General features: G+C 35.8%; 1 long non-coding RNA gene across 2 annotated transcripts in view; it reads left to right on the top strand.

Moving 5' to 3' along the window:
* LOC138717413 (uncharacterized) overlaps nucleotides 1–15,170 on the top strand; it is a 148,948-nt gene extending 133,778 nt beyond the window's left edge. For both annotated transcript variants that reach the window (XR_011336850.1, XR_011336849.1), the window contains exon 4: nucleotides 13,259–15,170. This is a non-coding gene — a long non-coding RNA (uncharacterized lncRNA). The remainder of the gene's footprint in view (nucleotides 1–13,258) is intronic.
* The last annotated feature ends 217 nt before the right edge of the window (nucleotides 15,171–15,387 follow it).

Here is a 15,387-nt window from a genome sequence, read left to right as displayed (position 1 = left end):
AAACTTCCAATTCATAAAATTTGTGGGTTTTACTTTTTTTTTTGGAAAGTGATATTGCAAAGAAGAATGTCCAGAGAATTGTTTTATTGCTTTCTTTACCTGTATGTATTATCACAATACTGTCTTTCAGAAAGTGTATTTCTTTGTGTTGTCCAAAAAATCCTAATATGTTGAATTAATGTTAAATGTTCTTATACTCACATTTAATAGAATCATAGAATCATCATTAGGTTGGAAAAGACCTTAGAGATCATCAACTTAAATGTGACATAGTAAAAAATAATAATTAAACATAGTTTTCTCTACATTTCAGTTTATTGTTTAAAACTTTTAGATCTTTCAAATCACTTTAAGCCTGACAAAACATTCTTTCTTACTTAAAAGGAGAAAAATAATCTCTGATTAAATCTCTGATTAGTCTCCACATTTAAATGAATTTTCTTACAAATTTTTCCAAATATGGGACAGAAAATCACCCCATTTTATCAATGTTAACACATCTTACTGCAGAGAAAATTTCATTTAAGTTTTTTAGGGCCTCTTTAGCACTGACGTTTTCCAGCAAGCCTGTTTATTATAACCACAAAGCAGATTTGAAATTGGGAACAGAGTTTTCCCTGAGACTGGGAAAAAATATTTTACCATATATCCCAGGATTTAGGTAAAACTCATTAAAATGATGCATCTAACTATTTTAATTTAGTGAGATTTTCCTATAAGAGATTTTTCCATGCCGAGATGTTGGCTGATACTAAGCCCAGAACTTTAGCAGGCTTTACTCAAGATTACATTTGAATTCTTAAAAAAGATGTTAACCGCTTGCTTGAGGAAGTAAAATAGATTGTGCAGAAATTGTTCAGAATCCTGTAACTTTTCTGGTGGGGGAAGGAGGGGAGCAAGGCAGGAGGATATTTGCTTCTTGCTAATAGGGCTACAAGCTATACAAGAATCCAGGTGGAGATTCAACCGTTGTTTCTCAGAAAAGTTCTCTCATCCGTTATTGCGAGAGTTTCTGGGTAGTGATCCGTGTGCATGGTGGAAGTGTGTGTATGGTTTTTCAAATGTTTTTAAATATGGGAATCTTATGAATCAAATTCATTACTTTAGCAAACACATGTTCTGTAGCATGTGAGCACTGAAAAGCCAGTATCACTTGCAGTTGTCCAGGCAGTGAGAGGAACAGGCAATACTGCCCACTCCAAAGTATTACTGAAGTACTCGGGTAGGATCAACACACAGGAGAGGAATTGAAGTGTAGTGAGGGAAGAAAGCTGCAGGGGATGGGGAGACAGCATCAAGGTGAGAGACTGGAGTTTTTGCACTTATGGAAAATAAAATGAATACCGGTAATGTATAATAAAACAGATGTACCCTGTGTCTGGAAGAGGTCAAGAACAGGAAATGATCTGAGATAATGTCTACAAGTTTATCTTTCCAGTGACAGTGAAAAGTGGTCAGATAGTACTGATATAAAATGAAAGAAATTTTAGAAAGGGAACAAATAATTTAGGCTCTATAAATTCTAATAGATAATGACCAAATTTGTTAGGCATAGAAATATGATTGTGGTCTTTTCATTCCTATGTTGTCATCCTGAGAATCCAAGCACTCAGTGCATTTGTTTGACAAAAGTTACACTGAATTTTGTTTCAGTCTTTGTCTGGCTTAAAAAATAGCAGGATATCATCAGATATGTGTGGCACATCTATGTGCAGCAGTTTAAGAAGCTACCCTCCCAACTGTTCAACCATGTCTTCTACCTCCTTCTTTCCCTCTTCATTCCTTTACCTCCACTTCTCTACCTTCCTCCTTTCAATGTAGCTTTATGTTAATTATTTGCTCCATGGTTCCCATCTGCTTTGGTATAAAATCTGCTGGCTTATGTTAAACTGCTTCTCAAGATGAATCTATAACTATGTCTGTACTTCTGCAAATGGTGCAGTCCAACAGGTGTGGTCAAACGCTAGCTGATCTCTAGCCCAGTTTTCAGACGATTTGCTTAGGATATGAGTGTACCAGTTTTAACAACTGATTTCTGCTGCTGTCCCAGTTCCATGTAAATTCTTGATCTGCTCTGAGCTTAGCTGTCTTGGGTGAAAGAATCGTGTCTTTTCTGGAAAATCCATAAATGTCATTTTGTAGACTGAGGCACTTGCTGCTGTACAGAGCAGCAGAAGAAGGCAGTGTTAATCCACAGCCATTTTCAACTTCCAGTCCTGTGCTTTTATCATTAGACATTTTTTGTCTGACAATTATGGCTTAGTTTTGACCTTGGGTCACTGACATCAATAGAAGATAGATGTCAGTATCTTAAGGCAAATTCAAGCCTTTATGGTTATTCACCATTTTTCATCATTCTGTGGTTGGTTATATGCAACATAAGAGAAAAAATGTTTTCCTTATTCACTGAGAAAAGTATGGGATATGTGAAAAGACAGGTTTTAAGACTGATTGAAGCACCAGTGGGATCTAAAATTTCCAAGCCGAGAGCAGCACTTCTATTTATTAAATACGTTTCCTTTAACAAATGGATTCAGTTAAAGTTTGCTGATATACTCTGCCATAATTTATTAAATAAGTTTCTGGTAAAAAGATCTTAACTTTTGTTTCATTCAGATAGTATTAAAACCGTCCTGTTGACATGTGAGAGTATTGCTAATATCTACAATGCTGAAGTTCTCTTAAACTTTCCCTTGGAAGAAATATGGTACAGCAGGTATTATTTCTCTTTATGCTATAGATTTAGCATATTTAAGATATCTAATATGGGACAATATTAATAAATTACATAGAAGAAGAAAACAAGATATTGTTAGGTCAGTAAAGTGTGAACACTAAGAAGCAAAAGAGGACTAGAACAGAAAAACCTGAACAAATCAGTCCCCACCCCAGCTTCCCTAGTAATCCTCTGTAACATTTTAATGGAAAAGGGCTAATTTTAAAATACTCTTCAGATAGTGTAAAAGATGATGTGGAAGCTAACACTGAACAGTAAGATAAGAAATATCTGGGAAATTGAGGATTCTTTTAAAATTTGTTTTTTATACGTTGGTACTGTGAAACCCCAGGAAAGAGATGCCACACTTCCTCATACAGCTCCATAAAAAGGCACTGTATCTTTTGTTGCAAATCCTCAGCTCTATACACTTGGGACAAGCAACTGCCTAGTGGCATGAAGTTCAGAGAAACAGCAGAGGAAGTGAATGTGGTAATTGCTCCAAACTCATTGTTACTCGATTCATACAGTCATGGCCAAATCTTCCATCTGTCTCTGCCCTTCAACAATGATTTCAGGACACTTGGAGCTGAAACCAAACTGTGGGGTTTTTTTCTTTTTTCTTTTATTCCCCCTTTTTTTTCCTTTTTTTTTTTTTTTTGGTGTCTGGGCTCTCACCATCACAGCTCTTGATTAAATGACAGGTTTTTGTTTTCATTGTCTTACCTTCTTTTCCCATTCAGCTCTTGACAGCCTTCCCTCTCAGCTTGAATACTGTTATCACTTCTTTATTCTAATCCTCTCCCTAGCTGCCTATATTATCACCCCTCTGTTTCAGAACTTGGATACTTACCCTTTAATCCATTAATTGGCTTTTTACCCTCAGATCTCTTTGCCTCCTCTGAGTGCAACCTGACTCTGCCAGTCGCCACACACTCTGGCTGTTTTTGCCCATCCCTCCTTTGCACCTCTTGCCTCTCCCTACATTTTGGTGCTAGTTTCTCTTCTTTCCGGATAATGTTTGCTTTATTTCTTTTCACAAAGGAGGGCTCTCTAGTTCAATATCACTTTCAGTGTTGCTTCTGTTTCCTCTCTATGTTTATGTATCACCTTTCTTCATTGCTTCTTAACAGGGGTAGATGTATACAGCAGGAATAATCTCTGTAGCAGATATCTGTGTTTCCCCAGAATAGGTCCATTTCCTTATCAGGGTTCAAAAGTGTTGGGCAACTTAATAAAATATGGGTTGTTACACAGCAAATGTATTCACTTAAACGAGATTATCTTTTGATTGAATTAGGTTTCTGTTGCTGTTTGCATGCATTGGAAGTGTACATTTCTTAACATTGTTTTTTAATTGTGTCCTCTTTGTGTATAAAATCTATTTGTATTAAAAGGAAATACTTTATCTGGTACCACTGTTTGGTCCAGGAATAATATTGCTTTAAATTTTTTTTTTCTTAGTCAGCATTTGAAAATAAAGACTATGCTGCAAAGAGGCCTTTTAGTTTTGTTATCTCTGATGTTTTCTTTCTATAGCATGTAGGAATACACACATTTGATATTTAGCAAAATAGGGAAAATTATCCTAGTGCTAATGTACACAGAGCTATTACACCCAGTCATGGTTAATAGCACTAAATGGATTTAGAGTGAGGAGTCTAGACCGCAATCCTGTCAGCATCTGCCCCTTCCCCAGTAATTTATTTGGGGTTTGCACCTGCACATGCTGAACTGGAAATGAATTCATACAGAATTTTTTATTTGGATAGCAGGCATTGAAATAGTAACATTTAAAAAGAACACTAAATAAAAGTGACTGTGTTACTATTAACTTTCCCCCCTTTGTTGTCAGTATTGAAAACAATAGAATCCTGATTATCCAGGCCCTTACCAAGAGGATCTCCTTCTCTAATTAACTCTCTAATCCACTGGTACCCTGATTATTGCCTAGTGTATTTCAATGGATGGAAAGCTTTCATGAAATATTTCAGTTTGAGCTCATTCATAGGTGTGGTATATTTTTAATATTCCATGCAAAGATAGTGACAGTCCTTTCCTTTGTGGAGCACTACAAGCCTTTCTGAAAAGGTAGTGGATGTGCAAAGGCTATGAGAACAACAGAACTGGAAAGGTAATTGTGCAGAGGTGAGTGGAAGTCCCCTCTTTGCCTGCTTCTTTGTTCCTATGCCCTATGCACGTGATAACACAGCTGAAAATCACCTTTTCTTCCACTTTTAATGGTATGCATAGGTACCTACACGCATCTCCAAAGGTGAAAGATTCTAACTCGTTTTACCATGCAGCCATGGCAATGGGAGTTGATTACAACTTGTAGAACAAAAGGTTTTCCTTCAGAGCCTTGTGTATTCAGGCTTGTTTGTATGAGAGAGATGTGTGTCTCAAATTCTTCAATGTCTAATATAGGAAAAATAAATTAAATTCCTCTTGACTCATAACGATTTCTTCAAAACCAGAAGATGCTTAACTCAGGGAATCAAACCAGCATACGCAAGCAAATCCTATCCTTCTTTTCTCTTGGGAGAGCTTCAATCCTGTGGGGAAACACAGAATGAAAACCAAGTTTAAAAGCCTTCTCCTCAAAAATCCTGCATCTAACTCTTGACTGTATACATTTTAAGTCTTGAACATACCCCATTGCTTATTTGAGTAGTGTTTTGATTTTGTTAAATGATAGACCCCTTATTGGTTTTTTTCAAATATTCTTGGTTATAGACTATTCCTTTCTTTGTTTCATTCTGTGGAATATCACCATTTATAGTTCTTTTATAAGAGGATGCTTTTTGGATGTATGAGTGGAAATCTGTCATCAATATATAATCTTATATGTGATTTGCCTCTTGTCCTACACCTAGAAATGTGCATTTTTGTGGTGGCTTTCAAGCAGTTGCACATCAGTATGTAGACTCTTTTCAACATGTTCAGCCTGGATCTGTCAATTGTGCACGTGTGTGCGCTTCACCAATGGATGTGGTGGCTGTTTTGTGGTCAGTGAAGTCTGTATTTTATATGCATGGAACCTTGCACCACTCCTGCTTGTGTGTGAAGATAAAGGTGTGGAATCTATTTTTGTATGTCTCTCTCTAGAATCTCCTTCCAGTATTGACAGGAGACTATATATTTCTACCATCAAAAGGCAAAGTACCCTAAAAACTATATACCAGTCATGAAGCGCAAAAGAGCCAGCATAACAGAAAAGGGTAGGAGACATAGTAAAAATAAATATGAACAGTAGGAAGCCTTTCTTCATTGCATGCAATATTTTAATTCAATTCATAGTAACATTAAGTTACCATTGGGGTGCTAAAAAGCTTTGGAAGACACATGTGTTTTTCATGAAATGAACTGATAATCTTTGTAATAGGTAACCCTTCCCCTCCACCCATGCCTGCTACCTATAACAGCTTGTATAAGTCAACAGTAATTTTTACATAGTTCTCCGTAATGCTATTTATTTCTTGCTTATTCTTTCCGTCTTTTGTAACTGTTTCTGAATTTCATAGAACTTGTCATAAAACACTGTAATGCTAATGCTAATTTTATAAAGGTGCTTCAAAAATGTAGATGTTTAATATGCAGCTGCTCTTTAAAGGGACAAAAGGTTTCTTTCTGCTAATTCTTTCAGATTCTTTATTAATATTCTTTTTTTCCCCTCAGCTGTCAATATTTAAGGAAGCATTCTTTCGTGTTTTCTATACTCTTTTTAAAAATAGTTGATATGTTCTGTATCTGTGGCTAGATATACAGTGTGGTGCAAAATAATCTAACCACTCAAGGTTTGTTTGCAGATTTGCTCTAATGAAAAAGGCTCAAAATACATAACGAGACAGCCCCTCTGGTACATTTAATCAGTATCCACACAAGTTGATCGTTTGAATGCATTACATGATTTATAAGAAACTGCTTAGTACATAAGAAATTAAGATTGAATAATATTTGCTGAGGTCTAATTTTTCAGCTAAAAACAATTTTAAGGATAAAAAAGGGGTGAGAGGTCTCATTTATGTTCCTCGGCTCTCTACAAAGTAGGACAGTTGCATAGACAGCTATATTGCAAAAAAAATTTCTAAGTACTGAGTAGAAGGAGTTCTTTCATTCAGTTGAACATCATAGGAGTATGATACACACTGTTACAGTCAGAGCCTAGAGTGAATTACTGTGTCTAATCTAAGGTCTATAATAATAATTGTCTTACTAAGTCGATGTCTTCAATATGTCTAAATTATCAGTGTGGAGCTTTTTAGAGGTGCCTAATTGATATATAAACACAAATCCTATTAAAACTCTCCATGGCACTGGTGAACAGTTATTTGCTTTAGAAATAGTTATTCTTTGATCCAGATCCTGTTTCATTTTGCATAGGAATAGTTGGTGAAGAAAAGGGACAGGGAAAGGGAACCACATCCTCAAGTGTGCTTGCATGACAGTAGGTCAGTCTAGCTAGCTAATGGGGATGAAAGATGCTCAGATCTGCAGTGAACAGCATAGGCAAATACTTTTTCATGGGTAGTGGGTGTTTATTGCGCTGTCTTTAGTGTCTTTAGGATGTCTGTGGTATAAGTGTTCAGCCAGAAATGATTGCTTTTATTCATCCTTGTAGTAAATTTCTAAGACAGAAATTCTCATGACAAAATTGGGGGTTGAGAGAGTGTTGGTATTTTGGTTTTCTGAAGGAATGAAATTTGGAAAAGCAAGAGTTAAAGACATGACTGCTGCTGTAATATATAAACCAGGCTCTTTTGGTCTTTTAAGTCTTCACAGCTCTCTCACAACAAGTTCTCTTCATGTCTAGAAAATGCAAATCTCTGGGCTCCTAAGAGCAACTGAATAGGGATATGTATTTCATCTTAAAACAAAGAGCAAAGAAAACAAAAAAAGGAAAAAGTTATTCAAAGGATTTTAGAAACAGGTGTTCTAAATCAGCTTTAATTGGATTTCAGTTAATTATTCTTTATACTTTAGGGATTATAGGAAAGGAATGTAGGGGGAAAAAAGCAAGAACAACTTCTCTGACATACTAATTGCTCTAATATTATTTAAGCTAAGCAGCCCCTCACTCCTTTCACCCCCCACCCCAAATAAATTGGCCTCCATATGACTATTACAGAGGCTAGGGAATAAGAATGGAGTGGAAAAGCAAGATGCAGTGTTTGAAAGCCACCTTTACTTGGGAAGGTCTTACTTATTAAGTCTGTTTTGTATTCTATACTCTGCCTGTAACTACTAAGACAAAGGCAACTAGTAAAAAGCTGTTATAGATTGATTTTAGACACCATATTTATAATATGAAGATTACCAGCATAATTCCATTTAAAATTTACCCCTCACAGTGTATGGTCTATGCACATGGTTTATGCTGGGTCAAGAACATTTCTCCAGGTCAGAGAGAGGTGGGCTGGGCAGAAGACAGGACTTTATTGAGGAATATATTTTTACTTCTGGCCTTCTGTCCTAATTCCTATTGGAATTAGTCCATTTCTTCCCCAGTATTGGAGCTGCTATAACATTTAACATGAAAATTGTGTACATAAAGTTTCATTTTGCCTCTGAAATATAACTGATTCCCAGTTTTAAAAGAGGTGGGAGAAGGACTGAGCATGGCTCACTGTGCATATTCCCTGTATGTCCATTACAGCGGAGTCACAGGATTTCAACAATATTTTCAATATGGTTATGAATTGAAATGATGTAAAGAAATGAGTTTTTAAAATTGAAATACAAGGTTTTTTTTAAAATAAAATTTGGATTTAATCTTTAATCTTGCATGAACTTTTGTGCTGATCCCTCTTAATTTTAAGCTGATGAGAGAGAGAACAAGCAGTGACATTTGCTAGTCTCCTCTCACTGTCCTAAGAGAAGTGAGTGATACCTGCAATAAAAGTAAAAGATTTTCAAAGTTATTTTCCAACTTTAATATGACAATAATCAGAGTTTCCAGTCACAACCAAGATAGTGTTTTACATGTTTTTTTACCTTTACAATGTCTCTTTGACCCCCCCCCCCATATGTTCAAAGACTACATGAAAATTGTTGCTTTTGAGCAGGAGATATTGTCAAGTTATACGTGAAATTATTTACATGGCAAATTTTAAAAGAATTCAGAAAGCCTAATGAAATTTGCCTGAGGGCAGCCAGAATTTGCATTCCAGCCTCCTGCCTGGGTGATGATTTTATAAGCATTTCAGTTAAAAAAACCCCAAACAACTGGAAGGGCACTTTTCTCACATTCAAGTCTTCTCACTTGTAACTGAGGTATATTACCGCAAAGGTATACCTATGCCCACTGTATGTGTCAGCATGTTTACCCTCCCTATGAACAGATGTGAACATAATTATATCACATGTACACATTTACCTGGCTTCTGTACATATTTGCATAAGGTCCTTACAGGGACTTGAAAGAGCTGAGATTTTTTACAGAGCTCATGAAAATATTATTCTGAAAAGAAACTGATCTGTTATAAGCCAAAATTCCTCCACACCTGAATGAAATTCTTAAGAACAGAAGCTTAATTTTTGTATATGAAAGTATAGTAGAAAGTAGTAGTGAAAAGAGCAAGACTTCATATGTTGGTAGCTATCAGAGAATAGACCAAATAGGCATCTGTGTTGTTCTAGCTGCTCTTATCTCCTTAACTCATAGCACTTAGATGGCATAATTTCTTATATTGTGCAGATGATGCCACTGCATTCATTAGGAAGAAAGTATTACTCTGTCAAATTTCACTATTTCTAGCTGACAATGACGTGCAAAAGATCTTTAAACTTTTGTTCAATAACTGTAAAAAAACCCCAGTACTAAACATATTAAGATAAATTATGAAAAGACATGTAAGCTATACATGTATGCATGTTTAACTTGATTTCCCAGATGATGTAGTTCATAGTTTTTCTCTTGGTCATCGGTGCTTTTCTTTTTGATAAATATGCTGCATGCAAGCTTTATTCCTCCTTGTAGAGAACATGATCTTACTTTGCAAATGAAGGTGCAAATTTTTCCTTCTCATTAAAGGTTAAAAAGAGACACTTGTAAATTCTGTTTCAGTATTTTTTTTCCAAATGAATTCCATCAGTATCCACTTGCAGGAAAATGTATTTCAAATTAAATTTGTAATTAATGTTGCAAATGTGTTTTATGCTCTTTTATGGTGTATAGAGCTTCTAAGCACTAGTGGTGTTTTAATGCTCAGAGTTCTGTAGTTTTTTATCCCTGCCTCACTTTTTTTTGCTTTGCTCCCCCTCCTGTCCTTTGCTAAAACCTTCACCATGGTGTACTGGTGATAATTGACTGCCTTTTAAAAGATACTTTTTGTATCAGCTGAGTGCTTTCTTGCTTGATATGTGAACATATTTTATAGATAGACACAAAGCCTGGTTCTGCTCAGTCCTATATAGAAAAAAAACATCATTAGTCACTTGTAACCCTCAGCCCATGGTGATTCTTTCCAGTTTATATGTGGGAGGACATATACTTATTTATCACGGCCCAAATGTGGGGCCTAAGGGCCTGACCCAAAGACCATTGACATCAGTTGGAATTCTACCATAGATTTTAATGGCCCTAGATGTTGAGATACTTATCTGACTCATTTTTTTTAAAACAAAATAATAAATGAAATAACCAATTTATTTTTGCTCTCCTCACTCCTTTCCCATTTTCCTTAGGAGGAAAATACCCCACTGTACTCTAAATACAAGAAAAACAATTGAAAAAAATTCTGACAACTATTCTGTTAAGCAAGTATTATAAATAGGAATCTGGAATGTGACTTTATAGCACTAGAGTGGTTATGGTACCTTTTTGCACTACAAATATTTTCTGATAACACTGCATGGAAAGGTTGATGTGCTTGCACAGAAAAAACTGTTTATATACAGCATGGACTTGGGACTACATGGTAAAAATATCTGTGTAGTTGGTGTAGTCTATTTGTGAAATATAGCAGAGAAAAATATTTATGAGCACCACAGGACATGAAGCTCAAAGTGCAATCATTTCTAAATGAAAATTATGTGACAGTTCATCAGTATTTAATGCTAACATTGCTTGATCTAGACATAAAGAATTTAGTAGCCATTTATCATAACATACAGTCCTGTTCATTTCATGATTTGCTTAGAATACATTGGTGTTTTAATCTCAACACGAGCTACAGGTCTAATTTTAGATATTTAATGAAAGGAAAATCCTGTGAGAGACAGATTTTTCACATGGCTATTAGAAGCCTACTCCCACAACTTGAATTGGTTGGTCTTTTTAATGTGCACTCCCAGAAGCCACTGCTTGGTCCCTGCACCAGATGCAGGTGTTCCCTTGTGCTGTCAGCCAGGAATGATTAATGAGGATTTGCCCCTACTGAAAGCAGTCTTTGGAGCATTGTTCAGGGCATCTGTGGAACTGTCGGGGGAGACAAGGACACAAGTGAACAACCAATTATTTGGCCATCACTGAGGCAGCATGAAAAAGACATCAAATTGGACAGAGGAGCAAAGCTTTTGTTTCATGATCATATTTTTAGGTGTTAATAGTAACAGAGTAATTCTACCTGTTTTGTTTTGCCTTTTTTTTTTTTTTTTTCAGTGGAGTGGGGAAGGGCTCGAATACCACTTTAAAGCCAGGAAAGAATGTGCAAAAGAAACAGAAAACTGATCGTGCTCCTTTAATAGTGTAAAAGGGAGGAAAACACACAGAATTGATTTCTTGGTAGTTGCACTGTGGGTATAAAGATATACCGTTTTGCTCAGCTAACATTAGGGAACAAGAGCTAAGAAGTCTGTGAGGAGGAGGATTTCTCATGCAGGGGGCTTCTTAATTGCTGGCCAAATACAACAGTTCAGGAGCTGGGGCTTTAATAAGTGATGGCACAGGGAAGTGTTAAGTTAGGATTTTGAAAAGGAAATTGTGAGGGAGCAAAACCAGAAAACATTTGCAATATTTCATTCAGCATTCAGCCTGCATCCCTCTTTCTGTCTTAAGGAAAATACTCTTAGGTGCAGGAGACGAAGAGGGTAAAGACGAACAGAACTGAAAACACTCTGCTCAGTCTCAGACTTCTGCATTTTTATTTTTACCGTGACTTGTGATTATAAATACTAATTTTAAACCAGAGGGGAAGGATTATATTTTCAGAACAATCCAATTACAGCAGGGATTGTTTGTAAAATACATTTTATGCTCCATTCTGTCAAGCTTCTTTTTACCACAGTATTAAGTATAAAAAAGTTAATTATGCAGCTTAATTCAAGTGATAAATATAATATTATATTGCCTAATAACATACAGTATAATTTCTACTGAAGTAATGTAATTAATATTTGCAGTGGCTAATTCCCTAACCTCAGAAGTTCCCCTGACCCCACACATACATGCAAGAAAAGGAGTTCAGATCCTGAAACAATTAGAAATCATAATTTCAAATTATTCCTTAACCAAGGAGAAATCTTCATTTCTAAACTAACAGTTCAGTTATATTCACCTACCTGAATTTAGTTAGTTTGTTAAATTATTTATGCTTTTCTGTCTGCATTTTATCAAGAAGGACTCATGGCATGTGATTTCTTATCTGCAAAATTATGTGAATGTCCATCTGTAAAAGCCTGCTTCCCTACTCCAGCTGGTTTATATGAAGTTTTTGTAAGCAAAAAGTGTTTGCATGCTTCATGTATAGAATGAGTTGTTGCAGGTAACATTTTGACTTATGAAATGTAGATTTTCAGAATTTGTCATCTCAGGGTCAAATGTCTGGGTCTAAACATGAACAGTCTCTATTTACTATAGGGTTACTTTTTATAGAAAATAAAATGCAAAAAAAGTATCCTTGGAATTTAGTAACAATTTAATCATAAAGAAGGAAAACCACAAAACATTTCACATGTAAATTGAGTATGTTTTAAGAATATCACATAGTATTTCTTTAAAGAACCCAAATGAAGCCTTCATCAGAAGAAAAATGCTAAATAAGCTAAGAATCCTTAGCATATTCCAGCATTTTTGGTAACTGTGCAAATCGTTACACTGGGAATAGCCTCAATACCAGCTCTTTAACTGCAGTACTGATGTGTTTAGTTCTGCAGGCCTGCCCTTTTCTAGCAGTACAACCATTTTTTACTCTCTGCAAAGATCTCTGACATTTGAAACTGAGCTTTGTCCCCTTTCGGTATATGTGCTGGAACTTTAAATGTCTTTATCAGAAGTTATAAAATCAGCATACAGATACACTCAACTCTGTTTTCTTCTTGTCAGGAAGAAAAAATGGCATCAACAACATGCCCCCGTGTCTGAAAGACATTACTTGATGGAAGAACAGTCTATTAGATTCCTCCTGGGCATGATAGAAGTGATGCCCATGAGAAAGCAAAATATTTCCAGGAACTGAGGGAATGATTATAGCATCTCTAAAGAGGACATTTGCTTTTGACAGTTAAAGTGCTGAATTGAGTTTCCTAATCTTAGATAAATAAATAGAAAGAAAGCTTTTGTCTGCTGTTGGCTGTGCTGAAGACTGCACCTTCTCCTGACAGGTATGGACTTTGCTACAGTAATTCAAGGCTTGTTTATCACTCTGCCGGATTACTTCAGATTCTTCTGCTTGAAGTTGTCAGCCGAAGATCTTAGGAACACCAGATGTTATAGCTTGATGAAATTTCTAAGTAACGTAAAGAAGAGCATAGCCTATTATTTAATGTCAGCAGCATGCAGCATCAAAATATCTTCAAGGACACAGTCATTCTCTCCAAATCTCCTGGTGAGTGAGGACCTTTGAGATGGAGCCCCTCTTAGCCCCCATGAGAGGTTCCACGGGACAAAGATCAGGACAATGCTATAAAGCAAGTACTGAATCCTTTTAGTGGAGGTTTTTGGCCTGAAAATTATGATGGGGTTTGCCAGCTGGTGCACATAATGCCAACAGCCCTTTTTACATACCATTTCCTCCAGTACAGTGACATCTTTCCCATCCATTACATTCCTCTGCAGTCTGTATGCTTTTCAAAAATAATAATGTTTCTACTAGTAAATGTGCTTAGGTTTCAGTATGGTATTTGATACATGTGGTATTATGATGTTTTCCCTTAAATTCTTATGTATGTATATATTTTCATGATACTTCAATAAAAACATCAAAATTGAAATTCAAAGCAAAACAAAACCAAATGGACAAGAACATATGGAAAGGGATAAATCCATTAACATCTCTATTATGAGTGTTGTTTGCTAAAAACATCAGCTTTGATTTAGATTTATGAGGTAAATCCACTGGAGATTTATTTTCAAAATTATAAAACTATTCTGAAACTGTCACTTATGTTTTTAAAAGGATCTCTGATATTCCACAGACTGCACAAGACTATGAAGTAGTGGATTGGTATTAGTGGGAGATGGTTACTACCTTTGAGATGACTTTCTTCCTGTTCTACTACATGTTTATGGTGCTATGTAGCTGAACAATGTGTTTTATTCTAAGTCATGACATATTCTTATGGATCTTTGCAATTGTATTTGATGAAAAAATGTTTGTCTCTAAATATCATGATTACTATAATAAATTGTAGGAAAAAAGAGAAAAATCATTAAAGCTCAAATAAATATTTTTGTAGTTTTAAATGTGTAATATTTAACTTTTATTTCATGCTGGAAAGAATGAGGGTTATTAGAATCATGTTATGATTATGGGTTAGCATTTATTTCTCTTATTTATGGTAAGTAAAATAAGGCAGCAACAAGTTCATGAATTCAGGAGCTGTCTTTTAAAAGCTTTTGACCATCAAGATTTTTCTTCGTCCAATGTCCTACCAGTATAATACAGCCTGATGATTCTGGTCACTACAGCCAGTGTACGTCTGCTAATGATGACCATGATGAAACTCCTAAGACTTTTGTTCCTCTGTTATTGCCTCCAGGCTTGAAATGAGGTAAGGCTGCAGACAAATAGGGTAACATCATTAGTATCTCATCAAAACTGGTTGTTAATGAACCATTTGATAAAGCAGAAGGAATTATCTCTGCTGCTTGCACTGGCAACAAAAAAATAAAAAGGGCAGGAGAAAAGGTTTGGATGTAAAAATACTCACCCTTCCAGGGACAGCATGGATCAGCTGCACATTGTTTTATTAGCACAGATAGGTTCTGGTATAGGGGTAGGCAGGGCAGGCAGGATTTTGCAGATAACATTTCTATATTGAATTTATATAATAGTGCTGTACATGCTTGATTTGGGCTGCAAAATTCAAAGTGTGAACTACTTAACTTCTGACTCTTTGGCAGTAGAGAATTGTGAGGCTAAAATAAACTTCAGTTCTTTTACCCTTGTTAACTGATTTTTGCACCTGAAATCTCAGAGCTGAGTGTTCAGGAAGTTTGTGCTTACAGATAGGTAAGTATGTGTTTACTTATGAAATATACTTTTTCTCCAAACCCCCAGTTTATATTCATAGAAAACTAGCTACAGATTTTATAGACATCATTGGCTTATTCAGCTTCTATTTTTCTTCTGTGCTTAAGAGTAGATCGTAGTACTGATGTGTGAGGCCAAAGAACTTTTGTATTTCTATTGCCCCAGCCTGTTTTTTCACTAGCATAATATTCCATCATTTCTGGATGTCACTTTCTTCTTTCTAGTCCCTCTCATTTTCACATGGGGTCTTTATTTGAC

Source organism: Phaenicophaeus curvirostris, chromosome 2, assembly GCF_032191515.1.
Source record: "Phaenicophaeus curvirostris isolate KB17595 chromosome 2, BPBGC_Pcur_1.0, whole genome shotgun sequence".
Lineage (NCBI taxonomy): Eukaryota > Metazoa > Chordata > Aves > Cuculiformes > Cuculidae > Phaenicophaeus > Phaenicophaeus curvirostris.
This window is presented reverse-complemented; position numbering and strand designations above follow the sequence as displayed.